We start from the raw sequence: 15,135 nt of genomic DNA on the forward strand, positions 1-15,135 counted from the left end.
GGGGGGGGGGGGGGGGGACGACCAGGTGCTTTTGGGGAATGTAGGAGGTCTAAGGATGGAGCAAAGGATAATGACCACTATGAGCTCACTGTTACTCACCCGCTGTTCCCCTTGTCCCAGAAGTCATGTCTACCTCTGCCCCCATTTTGATGAAAGGACAAAATACACACATGAGAGTGAGCATAAAACACCAACAAGAACCGTACACAAGCACACGTGCATGCACAGACATATAAAGTCACGCAAACATGCACATTCATATTTTTGTGAAAAGCAGGTATTGATATTGTGCTTTCCTCTTGACATCTGAGTTTATGACTGCACCCATGTGTCTATTATGGGAAGTGTTTCTGTTTGAAAAGCTGTGTTTGTGTGTTTATACGGAGACTGGAGAAGATTTATTGACTGGATCACAGGATATAGTCATAGATAAAGTCTGCATCGCACTGCCTGCAGTATATCCGTAGACTAAATGCACATACCAGATGAGTCACACTTTTAATGCACATATTCAGAAATATACCAGATGTTTGCACTAATGTCATTTGCAGAGAATTTTGCCTCCTTCACAGATTGTTGTTCTGCGTATTGGGAAACCATCAGATGGAAATATAATATTGCTTTACTCTGGCTGTCCTCCCTGGTCAACAGTTCAACACAGGAGGTGGACATACATACACCTGTCATGATCAGCACTAAAAAGCATGCAGCAAAGCTAAATGTTACCCTTTAGTTCATTTTTATGATAGCTTTAGCATATGAATGCATTCTTAAAGGCCTTGTGAGGGGATGTCGACAAATCGGGATTTGGCCTTGAAGCAGCCCTCCTTTTGCCTCTCAGAATCAAACAATGAAGGGGATCAGGTTAAAGTCGAACTTTAAACAGTACAAGTTTTGAATCCAATCCAGGTGATGGGATGGGTGAGGGGAGACCTCTGTATGAGAAACGTATGGAGAAGAAAGGTAGTGTTTAAGTGATGGTGGTGGAGAGGGGGGAAGCGATGAATCCAAGGTTGTCTTGACCCCTCGTGACCTCATCCCAGTAACTCTGAAACCCCAGAGGAACAATGACATCACTCCCTCATTCCAGGACAGAGAATCAAAGCACTGCAGTGCTAGACCATCACTCTGCACGCACACACACAAACACACAGACACGCATGTGCACACACACACGCATGCACGCACACGCTCACACCAAACTATTTGACCACATTTCTAACGTGTGTTGGTGCATGTGACTATTCACCACCATGGAAACAAGAGAAGAAGTGGGTGGGAACCTCTCATAAGTAGAACCAGATTTGATTTTCAGTCGTATATGCCCACCAATTCTTTTATGCTTGATCTCCTCCTGAAAGCTACTCCTGTGAAAAGCATTTCTCAATGAAAGGTAGATAATATGAACTGACATGACCATGACCTATCGCTTCAAACACCTTATAACCTTTTCCCTTTACCTATGTTTCCACTATTAATCCTATAAAAACAGGCATACAGTATGTAATGATTTACGATAGCAAAAAGTGAGAAGACTTAAATATCTCAACACCACAAACCACCAGACACCAACTAAGTAATTCATCATAGCTCTACAGTACGCAGCCTATTGGCCGGGTATTGTACTGTTGATTCCTATATCTCATGTAAGTGTTTTGCTTATGTTCCCCTGCAGTTCAGTACTGCAGTGAAATTATAACGTATGGCAGTTTTCATCAATGAAAATACACATGCAAATAACAGTAAAGTATAGGCAACATTCCTAAAGTGACATGAATGAGTATCATGATAATTAAAAAGTAATAATAAACAGAAATAAAGAAGACGTATTAACATTAAAAATCATTGTATGGGATTCCATGTCCATCTAGAAATGGAGTCATCTCTCTTGCAAGAGAGGTATTTGAATCTGTTTCACAGTCCCTCCGTCTGTGGTTACTTCCCTGCCTGTGACACAGTCAGATAGTTTAAGTAATGGACTTCTAATAAGAGAGATACTGGGGCACATGAGGGGTATATCAAAAACAAACTAAAAGCAGAAAGCACAGACATTAATGTAACCTAAAAAGACAAAACCTGGCAAAGAATGCAAGTTAAAAAAAGAAATGTGGACTTAAAAACTATAAAGAAAATATTCAGTTTTGTTCAATTTCAGACTATTACTCAACCCGAGCAACTTCATTGTAACGGCAAGACTCATTTTTACACTTTGGTTTTTGTATTGATTAAACAAACAAGATATAACATGCTAATTTTAGATCTTTAGAGGTGTTGGACTTTGTTACCTACAAACAGAGCCAAGCTTGTGCCTATCATAGACCTTATATAACCGTGTCCTCACCTATTGGTTCGTGGACTATGGTTTTGAAGTTCGGCATTTTACCATCACCATCTTGTTTTTTTGGAACCAGAAGTGACACGAGAGGGTGTAGTACAACCGAATGCTGAAAAAGGAAACCGAAAAAAGCATATAAGCTAAGTATATTTCCAAAAAACTAAAAAGGTGTTGAGATGATTTATCATTATCATTAACATGACAAATTTAATGTGAGCCTATAACCATTAAAATCCATTTAAAATTTAAATTTTTTAAACGTTAGTCTTTGTGTAGATGAATTTATCAGAGCTTTAACACAGACCCAGAGCCAACACTGTCTGCTGTAAATGTACTTGGATTCATTCTCACCTTTTGTGGGTTAGATGGGAAAGGCCTATAATGAAGAGCCTTGAAAATGGCAACATGCTAATTGTAGTAACTATCTGATTGGTGTAATAGTGCTTTCCGGTTTATGTGGTGGGTAATAAAGTGACAGTGCGTTTAGCTCCAAATCATGCGGAAGACGCATGCTGAGCTGTCTGACGCTGGCAGAAAGGACTGCTCAATTAGGGAGCAGATTTAAGATGAGAGCGTTGATTCCCCAGCCCAATTAATTAGCACTAGAAGAGAGGAGAGGCAGCCAGAGAGCAGAGGAGAGATTTAGCCAGGAAGTGCCCACCAGGGACTCACTCTCCTGCTCCTGCCTCCTCACCCTTACTCTATTCCATGCTCTATTTCCCTCCTTCTCCTGCTCATTCTTTTATTCTTACACTGAGCTCCTCTGACTCCTCGTTCACCTTATACTCTCCCTCTGTCATTAACAGTCTTGTTGAGATTCAAGACAGCAGTATAATAGTCTTCTTTTGATAACACTACCTTGTCCAATTTGTGAATCCAGAAAAATATTTTAATTAGGAAATTCTGAGCAAAATAAGGCTGCTTCGATACACAACAGCTTTGGAGCTACAGCGAAAGAGGCTTGCTTTAAAACGCCTCAGTGGGTCGATCATTGCAAACACATGTTACGCAGCCGAACTTTGTTTAAGCTCAAAGAACTTTTAAGTTCTAGTCAAGATCTAAAGGTTCCCAAAGATCCCAGATGGCTGCATTTCATGGCAATGTGTACAGAATTATGCAGAATATATTTACAATTTCCATTTTTAAGTCACATAGCCATAACAATTGCAACTGGGATTACTTGAATGTACACCATTAGATACTTCACACAATATAGGCATATGGGTCATGCTTCAGTTTAGTGCTGGCACAAAAACATATAGAATATTTATGGTAACAGTGTTTAACTCACACCACTCTGCATTAACTGATTTTTCTTTTGGCCTTAAAGTTAATACGGCAATAGTGTTGGCAGAGAGTTGCTTATTCACACACCAGCAGATACGAAGCATCGTTACAGCATTCATTTCAAGTAGTCTGTCTGTTCACCCGATAAATGTAAGTCCAATATTCATCTTAGTTTTAGCTCTGTTTTGGTCCCCACCAAATCCTGGGGGGAATCCTTGCTAAATGCTCCACTATGTTCACTAGCTGGTTCGCTAACTTTGTCTATTTGTTTCAGGAAAATGTGCCGAAACTGTGCCTGTGCCTTGGGGCTTCAAACTCATCATGCAGTGACATCTGATGGTTTGTAAAACGTACAGCAGCCCTTCAAGACTAGGGCGAAGCACAACAACACCTTGCTGATTTTAAGATTATTTTTCTGTAGTTTTAGTCTTGTGTGTGCAATAAAAGTCCAAGAACACTATGTGTTATTGTTAAATCTGTAATACTCTTGTTAAGCAAGGCATTAAATAGATGTTTCATTGATACATGCATTGTCCAAAAAAGCCTAGATGTTAAATTATCGTACCTTGGTTGTTTAGGCCCAGTGTCCACTATCAATGCTGAAGTAAGAATTCATCTAAATCGTAATGTGATGGGGATGGAGAATGATATTATTTTATGATGTTATTACTTTGTATCAGGTGGAAATGTTCTCATGATATTGTCTTTCTACTTTGTACATCGCCGTACTTCTCAATTATTCGCTTCTCTTCACAAACTGCGAAACTTTTAGAACTCAAAGAAACTCCTTCTGAAGCAGCAGTGACATTTGAAGTTTTGGTCGTAATCAGTCACATTGTTTGTTTCTTCATTAGACCCAAGCTGAAATGTATTGAAAGTGGTCCACTTATCACTACCATTTGATGCTGGGCAGGTTGCATACAATACAACACAAAGCTCTGTCGAGCTAAACGAGAACGGCAGATTTGGGTGAAAACTTTTTGAAGGTTCGTCAACACAAGTGACATATTTCACATTACAAAAAGTCAGATGATATGTTGTTAATGTAAACATATTAATTATAGCAGCTTGAAGAAGACATTTTCACTGGGAAGATTGAGGTCATGTCATTACTGGGCCACAATCACAGGTGCGTAATGCCTTCCCGTTCTCACTCCCAATGTGTCAAATACCGCAGCTTGGTCAGTGCTCCTTGGCACTTGACACCGCCGGAAGGATGCACCCTTCAGCGTGTGTATGCGACGTACCGGGCTTGCAAGTAACTCTAATGTAAACACATCCACAACCTTTTTACATGCTAAGAGCAACTGATGACATAACAAATGCCAGATAGTCCACATAGGGCAGGTGGATTGGTCAAATAACACTGGACTTTCCAAGAGTCACGTGACTCGTTAGTCAGTCAAGGTAACGACAACCTAAACATAAACTTCCTGTGCAGACAGAAGTTTACTTTGAAAAGACGCTATGCATGTAACACTAGTGGGGAACGTAGAGCGTCATAGTTTGATGCTTAAGAACACAGCTGCGATATATGATGCATTGGGGTGAGACCATGTTGGTAATGCCAAGGAGATAGTGGAGCTGTTTTATGGTTTCTCTAAATGGTTTAAATTGAGCTTACATCCTCCAATCATATCAATAACAGCTCCCTCTATGCATGTACAATGTAGTGGTGCAACACAATTAATGGTTCTTCTACAGTCATTCATGTCCATGTTGTCGGAGTTAATGCAGGTTTCATTAAACCAGGCAATAGATTTGTTATTATAATGCTTTTCAGATTAGTTTAGGATGATGCCAGACCTTTCCCCTGGGCTGGCTGCTCAACAATACACTTGAAACCGAATATTTGTGCGTAAAAAAATTAAAAAATAAAATCTGCAGCATACATATTTATTATGGGATGTAGCCGATATCTGCGACGGTTTGTCAATAAGCAAGGGCTGTGAATATATTGCGCCTGGACGCATGACCCCGCCTGCCTGAATGTCAGATAACTTACACTATTACTGCCACAGCCCACCAGCCATCTATCAAAACACAGCAAAACGTCAATATCAGAGGCTCGTCCCAAAACTCTAAAAATTACCCTGGTTATAGGGAGGAAAATAAAAACTAATCAATGTGTGGTCTGAAAGGAAGGGCCAGTCCTCACTGTGCTGCATGCATTTTTGATGCCTCTGCTGCTTAAGCTCCAGACTATCAATTACGAGATAAACAGGGTCTAGGTGATTGTTGTCATGGTGCACAGGGCTGCCATCCAATTAGATCGCGTGCCGACTAATGTGTTAATATCTTACATAATTGGTGTTGGGGGCTATTTTTTTCTCCCTCGCTCAAATGCCAGGCTGATCCTTGCAGAGACTGATATTACACCATTAGCACAATCTTATCTGGGCAAAGTAATATAGACGAAATATATAGAAAAACTATATATAACTCAAAAACCTATTCCAGCGGCTTGACGGACTATGTTTCCTAATTATCACCTTTTTTAGGTCTCGCTTTCTTTCCCATTGTCATGCCAAGAATGTGATCAATATCAACATAATGTTCCTGCTGCAGATCACTTGATTGTTTTTCGGGAAATTTGTATCAGTTTTTACACTTAGCTGTGAAAAGGCTCTCAGATAAAACAAGACCAGCTTTGTTGTCAGTTTTTTAGGGGGAGAGGCTGGGAGATAAAACCTACAGAGACTGGAGTAAAAAGAGATTTGGGATAGAAACAAGCAATGAGAGAGGGGAAAGTAAAGAAACAAGAGAGCAAAAATATTTGTAAAGAGCAAAGGAAGATTCAGAGAAGAAGAAGGATGAGGAATAAAAAAGAGAGGAGAAAGAGAGAAGGGAGAAAGGGATGAGACGGCTGCCTGGAAAGGCGATTAGTATTCATGCGGCGTGGCGCTCCAGAGAGGATTAATGGACTCTGATGCCTAATATCCTGGAGAACAATTAATTTGCCCACAGTTTTGTCATGGTTGAAAGTCAAATGCTGGAACAGATCGATGCGCACAGCCGCCAGTGAAATCGCAGCAGCCCCTTCTGCCGGGCGCAGAATTTTAATTTCATCATCATCATTTTCCCCGGCTGCCACCCTCGACGAAGCTGTCCCTGACATGGCTGAGAGGGCCGCCACATCCCAACAGACATGGTGCACACACACACACACACACACACACACACGCACACACACACACACACGTAAAAGCATAGTGATTACACAAACATACAGCACACACTCACACCCACATGTTCAGTCTCATACACACACTCCTTTTATACAGACAGAAATCAGCACACACATACATATAAATCCTATTCTATACACTTTTGGATCAATCAATGACCCAGGATGTGTGGAAAGAAGTACAGACAATTTATGAATCTCTTCCTCATCCTAACTGCATGGCTAATCATACACACCTCATACTTCACTTTCATCATCCACAACATTGACAGCAGTCTCACAATAGAGCGCAAAATCACAGCACTGAGCAACTTGTTCCATGGTTGGATATTGTAAACGCCACACATTTGAGAAAAAGAATGTGCTTAAAGGACAGAAAAGTCTCCATACATATTTTAGTCTTGAATCAAGACTGTGGCGTCGTGGTCGAAGGTGCATTATTTGCACTGGTATGGATCCAGCCACAATGTCATGTGACACCCCTCAATTCTAAATTCAAAAAAAGAAAGACAAAAGACGAAAAATGGAATAAAAAAAAAACAATTCTTGGATAATCACAAAACACTGACGATTTATCTGAAAAGCTGTATGAAGCTAGATCTTCACCAGGAGCGGGCCGATGCCAATAACATCAATAACACGATCACATGTCGACATCACCATCGGCAACACAGCGTTGATGGCCACGCATCGCCGCACCATCGTCAGAGGCGGTAAATATTTCATCAGGGATGCAGATGTGTCAATTAAAGCTTTGTAGAGACACAGCGAGATCCCTCGACTGACTCCTTGCTTTATTTGTCTTTAAGCTTCTCCGCCTAGCTCAAGGATATTCTCATTAGCACATTAATGCAACACAAATGAGAGGGACACAGGAGACAGCCAGGAAGCCAAGTGGGGGGGAAATGAAGGTGTGCTTTCGGAGGACATGCGTCACTTCATGTGAGCTAGCATCGGAGCTTTGCCCCAACTTTATGTGGCTACTTCTGTAGTGTTTTCAGCTGATATCTACAGAAAATCAATTAGTAAATGACAACAACAGAAAAGTATACATACACAATATAATATATATTTTTACATTATATTTAAAGAACTTAGTTAAAATGTAGTAGCGTCAGATTTTGCATTTCATTTTTTTTTTTTATCATCCACACTGATCAACTGCTCTCCTCATGACGAGCCATTCTGTGCTGTATTATCGTACAGCCTTCAGTTCCATGGTTCTGTCGTATTAAGTCTCTGATGGGGAGAAAAAAACGTAGACATCATTCTATGAATTATTAAAGGAGCTGGCGCTAATTTATTTAATGAATTAAGAAGAGTCCGGTGGGGGGTATTTCAATAATGGAGCACTGTTAGTAGTGTTTTAATAAGGATGGCACACACTGATTGGGTAATTACATCTCAGCTCTCCCCATGCTGCTTCACTCTGGGGCCACAAGAGGAGGAAGCAGTGTGACAGTGGAGAAGTTGTCTGGCTTCTATATTTATCATAAAACACACATCATGACATGCAGTCCTACTCACTGGCCTCCCATTAGAAATGGAATTGGGTTGTGCCTCACAGCAGTCAAATGAAAGGGTTATAGGATAAATGGGTGCAGTGCACAATCAATCATCAAGAAAATGTTTGTTTATGTGAACCTGCCTTCATGTGCACATCGTGTACACTTGCCTTCATTTTTTGATACATGAAGGGGTTAGGGTGGCATTTAGATATATATACTATCATTTATGAAATTACACATCAGACAACTTAACATGAATGACAATTTAAATATAAAAAAATAAGAAAGGAAGTTAAAAATCAATCAAAACTTTTAACAAAACAATGTATGTATGTCAGTCAGTTAAATGTATACCTCACATGTCCAGTAATACTTCAAAAGTGATGCAGACATTCACACTTTTTACGCTTACAAACCTAAAGTAATAATGATGGTCATTACATTCATCTTAAATCCAACCGTGATAAATCAGCAGGGCCGAGTTCACATAAAGCACGTAAAGCAGTGACACTAAAAGGGAATGTCAGATAACAAATCTTTATGGTTACTATGACTACAATGTAACACTCACATTGTGCTATGGCCGGCTTACACGGACTCATGACACTTAGTGATGCATTATACCTGCAGTAATAAAACATTAGAGATCTATCATACATTGAATTTAAGCACCAGTGACTTGAAATGTTGTATCACAGTTAGCGAACAAAAATCCATGAGGCATCAGAATTTGGCACAGTAGGTGAAATATGACTGTCTTAAAAGCTTCTTTCTTGCTGTTGAAATAATGTATTTAAAATAAAAATATAAAGTGTAAAAGCTATATAAAAGCTATTTGTCATATAGCTAATGAGTTAATGTGATGACAGTTATTAAATGTTGCCATGTGTAGCTACATCATTTATGAAATCTAAATAAAATCTGCAGATTGATGACATTTTTAGGTATGAGTGAGTAAACATTTGGTCTATTAACGCAAAACATTTAATTAAATGTGATGTTTCCAACGGAGTATGAAGACCTGCAAAACACCACCAAGTGTGAAGGGGACCAAAGTGCAGATCATTATGTTTTTCATATGTTTATCATCTGTAGTTTAAGTGCATGTTTACAGTGATTAATAATAGCAAAGAAAATGAATAATTGCATCCAAATCATTACTTACATTCACACCTCCAACACAAGCCATATATACATTAAAACAGGAGTCTGGTGTCTCTGTATGCATTTACCTTATAAAAAGGTTTGACTGCTATTCTAGGGGTCCAATCCAGTTTTCTGTCATCAGCAAAGTGAATTACAAATGGGTGAACTGGTGGGAAGTGAGGAGAGGAAGCTCCTCAGAATGGAAGAAAGAGTGAACTCAACACCTGTGGGGTGAAGGGACAAAAAGCACATTTGAAATGCAAAGTGTACAAATAAGACGCATGTATTGCTGCGCTAAAGCATCAAGCACTTGTTTTAAATTGCAGGAATAACAATAAAATGGTCCAGCGGTGCAAGTATTAAATTACACAAGCCGGATTACAGTAAAGGTGTCTAACCTCATATGGGCTAAGAGAAGTGATCAATCCTGTTAGTGCTTGATTCTTAACACTTCTGCCACTTAAACCAAAAAAAAAAAAATGAGAAGGACCATAAAGGAAAGTAGATTGAGAGAGGGAGGAAAATAATCATTCCTCAGCAAAAATGTCAGGCTTGGTTATGAATTTTTTAGAAAGCAATAAAGCCCACAAGCCTCGCCTGGCGCTTGTCTCACCGTTCCAATAGCTTGCACTGAGACAGAGGAGGAGAAAGAGAAAAAGAAAGAAGGAGACCAGGAGTGAGAGAAAGGGAGAGAGAGAAGGAGACTGTCTAAAATGCGGAGGGAGGGGGGCTTCATGGGTCCGGGCTGGGCCTGTAATGGGACTGAATCCCGATCAATAGAGATGCTCCTCAGGCCATTCGTAGGCGTAATGACTTTAGGTTTCTCAATAATTAAGATATTGTCACTACGCTGACTGCAGGGTCAGCCAATCATTAACCCCATGTTAAATATGCCTTTGTTTTAATTGCTTTGCCTTAACTCCTCCAGATACGCAGGGAGGAAAATTAAAGGGACAGCAACCCTTTTTCTGTATGCATGTACGAGAGTCAGAGAGGGAGACACAGTTGAGTTTACTGTTGAGATGTCTGTTTTCAGCATGTCACCACCCTATTAATTGTCTATTTTTTGTTTTTGGAATACATTTTTTTCTTTTAACAAAGCCATCAACTGTGCTGTGGAAAAACTTCCTGTTCTCTTTAAATATAAAAAAATATACTTCTGGAGCTATGACATGAGACGAACCTACCTATTTTCTTGTCTTTTGAACACTCGCTCTATGGAGCGAATTCTTATGGAGGTCGAGTCATCTGATTTTCATATGGGTGTTTCAAAGGCAGTGTGAGCTCTACACTTTGTCTTTCAAAATTCTGGGCAGCGAGGCTGAATGTGGAGCCAATGGTGGTAAAAGAGGGTTGCTGAGCTCTTCTGTCACACAGGCACAGCCTACTCAGACGATAATATTCCTACCTCACTTCCCCCATCCCAGCAATCACACCTAGCCATTCATGCCCCAGCTGGGTGATGAGAAACAATGAATTTATATCCGACGTGCTGCCATTCTTTTCTCTCTTCCTCACAAAGTCCTGTGCTTCCCTCACTCCCCACTGCTGCCTTGCCATTGGCGGCTGGTAAATGGACTAAAGCGCCACTCAATAGGCCGATGCACTCCGTCAAGGCGAGGGGGCTTGACCTTTCTTGGCGTGGGGAAACACAATTCATATCGGCCCCAGACCAGCTGCCCGCTAAACGAACATCTCATCCAATTTCCAGACGCTTGCAACACAAAAAACAGAAGTGGGGGGTGGGGGGGGTGGGGGTGGGTGGTGGGTAGGTGGAGGGGTGTTGGGGGAGAGGGGCTTGTGGGCAGGGAAGTCCTGATGGATTTTAGATTGGTTTCTCAATTTCTCTTCACTCAGGAGAGGTGGGGGAGAGATGAGACAAAGAGGAAAAACAAACATCAAATATGTGAGCACGCACGTGCACACACACACACACACACACGCACACACACACACACACACGCACACAAGGTTGCTTGAACTGACCTCTTGATTTACTGATTATTTATTTACTTGTCGGGCTGTTTATTATGCCGAGTTGTTAAATGATTTTATGGGATTTCACTTGATATATCTGACTGCACCCTTTTTTTTGTTGACTGAATCTAAATCATCAACAACAGACAGACTATTAATGACGGACCACCAAGAGAGACGGTTACTGTGGAGACTGCATTCCCCCAGGACTTACTCGTGACAAACACACAAACAAGAATATAGGCACACAAAATAGCACACGCAGGAACCCACAACCACACACACACACACACAGTGGACTCCACTCACTGAATGCACACACACACTCACACAGATTTTTGCTTTACCGGAAGGTGTTTTAGTGTGTATAGTGGTTCATTCAACACTTGGTTGCTTTTAAAGCATGATCATTTATTAAATAAAAGAAGTTGGTGCGCGTTGCAAAAAGGCAGAGTAAATTAAATGTAGGATTTGTCATCATATACGCATGCGATGTAAGAGAGTCCATTCAGATGCAAGGCAAGCAAACTGTCTTGGGAGAGAAATGAGGATGTGCAGTGAACATGGGTATCTTTTTGCATGTGTGTGTGTGTATACTGTGTATGAAAGAACAAGACGGAAACTACACACACCCACTCATACACACAGAAATCAAAAGAAAAGTGTCTTGCGCATCAAGGGAACACTGTGGCCTTAAAATCACACCAGTTCTGTCTTGAAGATGGTCAAATTAATTGGACTGCTGTCTTCTACCATATAATGTGTTGTAACATATTTTATACATACCGTATATGTGCCTGTCTTCATGTTCCTTCCTTCTTTCCTTTTAGTTGTTTGAATAAATATTTAAGTCAACATATATTATTTATCAGATACTTGCCTCATTTATCGAGTGGAAATAATATGGTATACATTTCAATTTGTTATGGCTGATCTACATTTTACCATTCGCTGCAGGGGGATGTCACAGACCTCGGTGGCTGAGTTGGCGACGGTTGTTACAAAGACGCCTCTGCTAAGGCATGCAGACAAATGCACTTACGCATAAACAGAGACACAAACAAGCACACAAACACACACAGGCACAAGGAGGTAAACAATTCCCTCTTTTTAGAGCTAGAGTTATGCCTTGGGCAACAAACCAATCATAGCTCTGCTGTATGAGCATGTTTTTTAGATAAACAACTGGTGTATTGGTAATTTGGCACAGCTCCCTTGGACACGGCGATGTGTAAGCAGTGTGTCCTTAAACTGTGAGTATACCAAATGAGCCGCACAGCAGCACTAAGTCAGACACAGGGACACAGTGCCTGAGGTCTCTTGGGTGCGTTGCTTTTCCCTGTAGCCCTGTGTCTGTCTGGCAATGCCTGCATGGCAGTCTTAGGCCTGGCCCAATTAAACCTATTTAGAGAGCCTTCAGCCCTGGGCTCACCAGGGACTCAACATGTCATCCTACCATCCACAGACATGTGACTTCCTGCCTGTAACAAAGACGGCTCATGTGGTATGATGTAACCATTCTACGTTTTACTGAAATATGCCCTTTTTCCACACTCTGATTTAATGTTTGTTATTCTTATTACTAAAGTATCAATGATACCCGTTTTAGGGCGACTGTCCTCATAGCTCCCTTCATTCTTGGTGGTGATGGGTGGGATGTGGGTTGGCTACATGGATGGAGATCAGATTTCCTACACCCCACAAAAGCAAACACAGCTAGTCGGCAGTGTGTGCCGTGCATCCCCGGAGTCCAACTGCTGCTCTGAAACCAATTTAGCAGCCCAGGCTGGATGGAGTGAACCTCTGCCCCCTCCCCTCTTTTCTTCTATCCATCCATTCCTCCCTCCCTCCGTTACCTTTCCTCTCCTTTCTGTCTCTACTCAATTCTCCTCTCCCTAAGCGTTGCTCTTTGGAAGACACACTGAGACAGAGGGAGAGGGGGGAGGATAGGGAGGGAGAGTTTGGGCATGAGAAGGGGGAAAAGAGGGGAAACGGTTCTCTTCTTTCTGAAATCATGCTCTGGATCAGTCTGGAGAGGCCTAGTGTGTTTGGATTGGCATGGCGGCTGGCAGACGACAGGGTGAGGTGGAGCTGGAAGAGAGTTATAAATAAACATTTCAACAGGGCTGGGGAGAGGTGTCGGCGGCCCCGGGCCACGGACCTTCTCTGGGCTCGTTGGCGCCCCTCCAGGTCACATTACATGAGTAAACTGCCGCCCAGAAACACTGTGTGTGTGTGTGTGTGTGTGTGTGTGTGTGTGTGTGTGTGTGTGTGTGTGTGTGTGGGAGTGTGTTGTGTGACAGAGACAGAGAGAAAGAAAGGAGAGACCTGAGAAGGTGGAGTGTGTGTGGAAATAGCAGCAAACTTAATGAAGGCCCCACTATGTCAACCTCAGTGCACTGACACAATTAACATATTATTACAATATGTTGGTCTATGATAGAAAGTCCTCATTCATTCATGTCCATTAAACCTTAACGGATGTTATTTTATGTTACCTGAACATATAATTACACAATTAAAGTGTTGAAAAAGTTTAATAAATAATTTATCCCTGATACAAAAGTACACCAATACCCTGTTGTCAGACTAAAACCAACCTTACTGGATTTCTTTTTGTAAAGCCATTATTAGCGGGTCCATTGTGTTGTGCCACACTATTCTTTTCTTTTAGCTGTTGGAACATTCATTGCAAAATTCTCTCTTCTAGGTGCAGCAGATAATAAAAACAAGAAGCACTCTAGATCAAGAATATACGAAAAATAAACACAAGACCATGACACCAAACACTTGTATGCATGTGTGCATTCACACATGCATACAAGTGAAAGCAGGACTTTGCACAGATCCATCACTACATTGAGGAAAAATAAGATGAAAAATGAAAATGTTGCACTTCAGCCAAGCACCTAACTGGCATTTTGAGAGAAGCCACAGGGGTAAAGTGGACAGTGAATCTAGTCCTGGAACGAGAACAGACGGCCAGTACTCTGCCCGCCTCTGCCCAGGCTGAGAGCTGTGGAGCTGGGCACTAGACTAAGAAACCCTTGGCAGCGATGCCAGGACTCTGCACTATACTTCTGTGTTTAGGAATGCCAAACACGGATATCAATGTAAGGTGTGGCCTGAGGAAAGGTTACAAGAATGTTATGTACCGTTCCTGTATTTACAGATGGCGTCTGTATGGGATGGATGCCTCACAAAAGTGAAGGCCCCTGTAAGAAAATGTGTGCAAGCACACACTATGTTTTATGACTTGTGTGTAGATTTCTTTGTCCAATATAAACTCGGGCTCCCAGATGGTTTTCCACCCAATCAGGCCTCAGCACTCCCCTCGAGTTCCTCTGTGTAACTCAGGCTCACAGTTGATGGGGCAGATCCCACAGTTCTGCTGTAGGAAAAGAGACATTTTTGGTTTTATGGTTACTTATGGCAGGCCAATTTTTATGGCTGTATTTTGGCGAGAGAACTGGTGCTTTTTGGCTTGAGCTACCTACATCTGTGCTCCACAGGGGTTATCTTGTACCTTCACTGCACCCTCTCTGTTAGATATAATTGGGTATTGTGATCATATTAAGGTATGGACAGCAACCAACAGTATAGAAATGTGCTGTAGGACAAAATGCCTTTGTGCGAATTATTGTTTGAAGATTTTATTATAGCAGCTAACTTTGGGACTTCTTGAACACATTAAG

The sequence above is a fragment of the Anarrhichthys ocellatus genome, unplaced genomic scaffold (assembly GCF_004355925.1).
Source record: "Anarrhichthys ocellatus isolate YVR2014 unplaced genomic scaffold, GSC_Weel_1.0 scaffold9, whole genome shotgun sequence".
NCBI classification, from domain to species: domain Eukaryota; kingdom Metazoa; phylum Chordata; class Actinopteri; order Perciformes; family Anarhichadidae; genus Anarrhichthys; species Anarrhichthys ocellatus.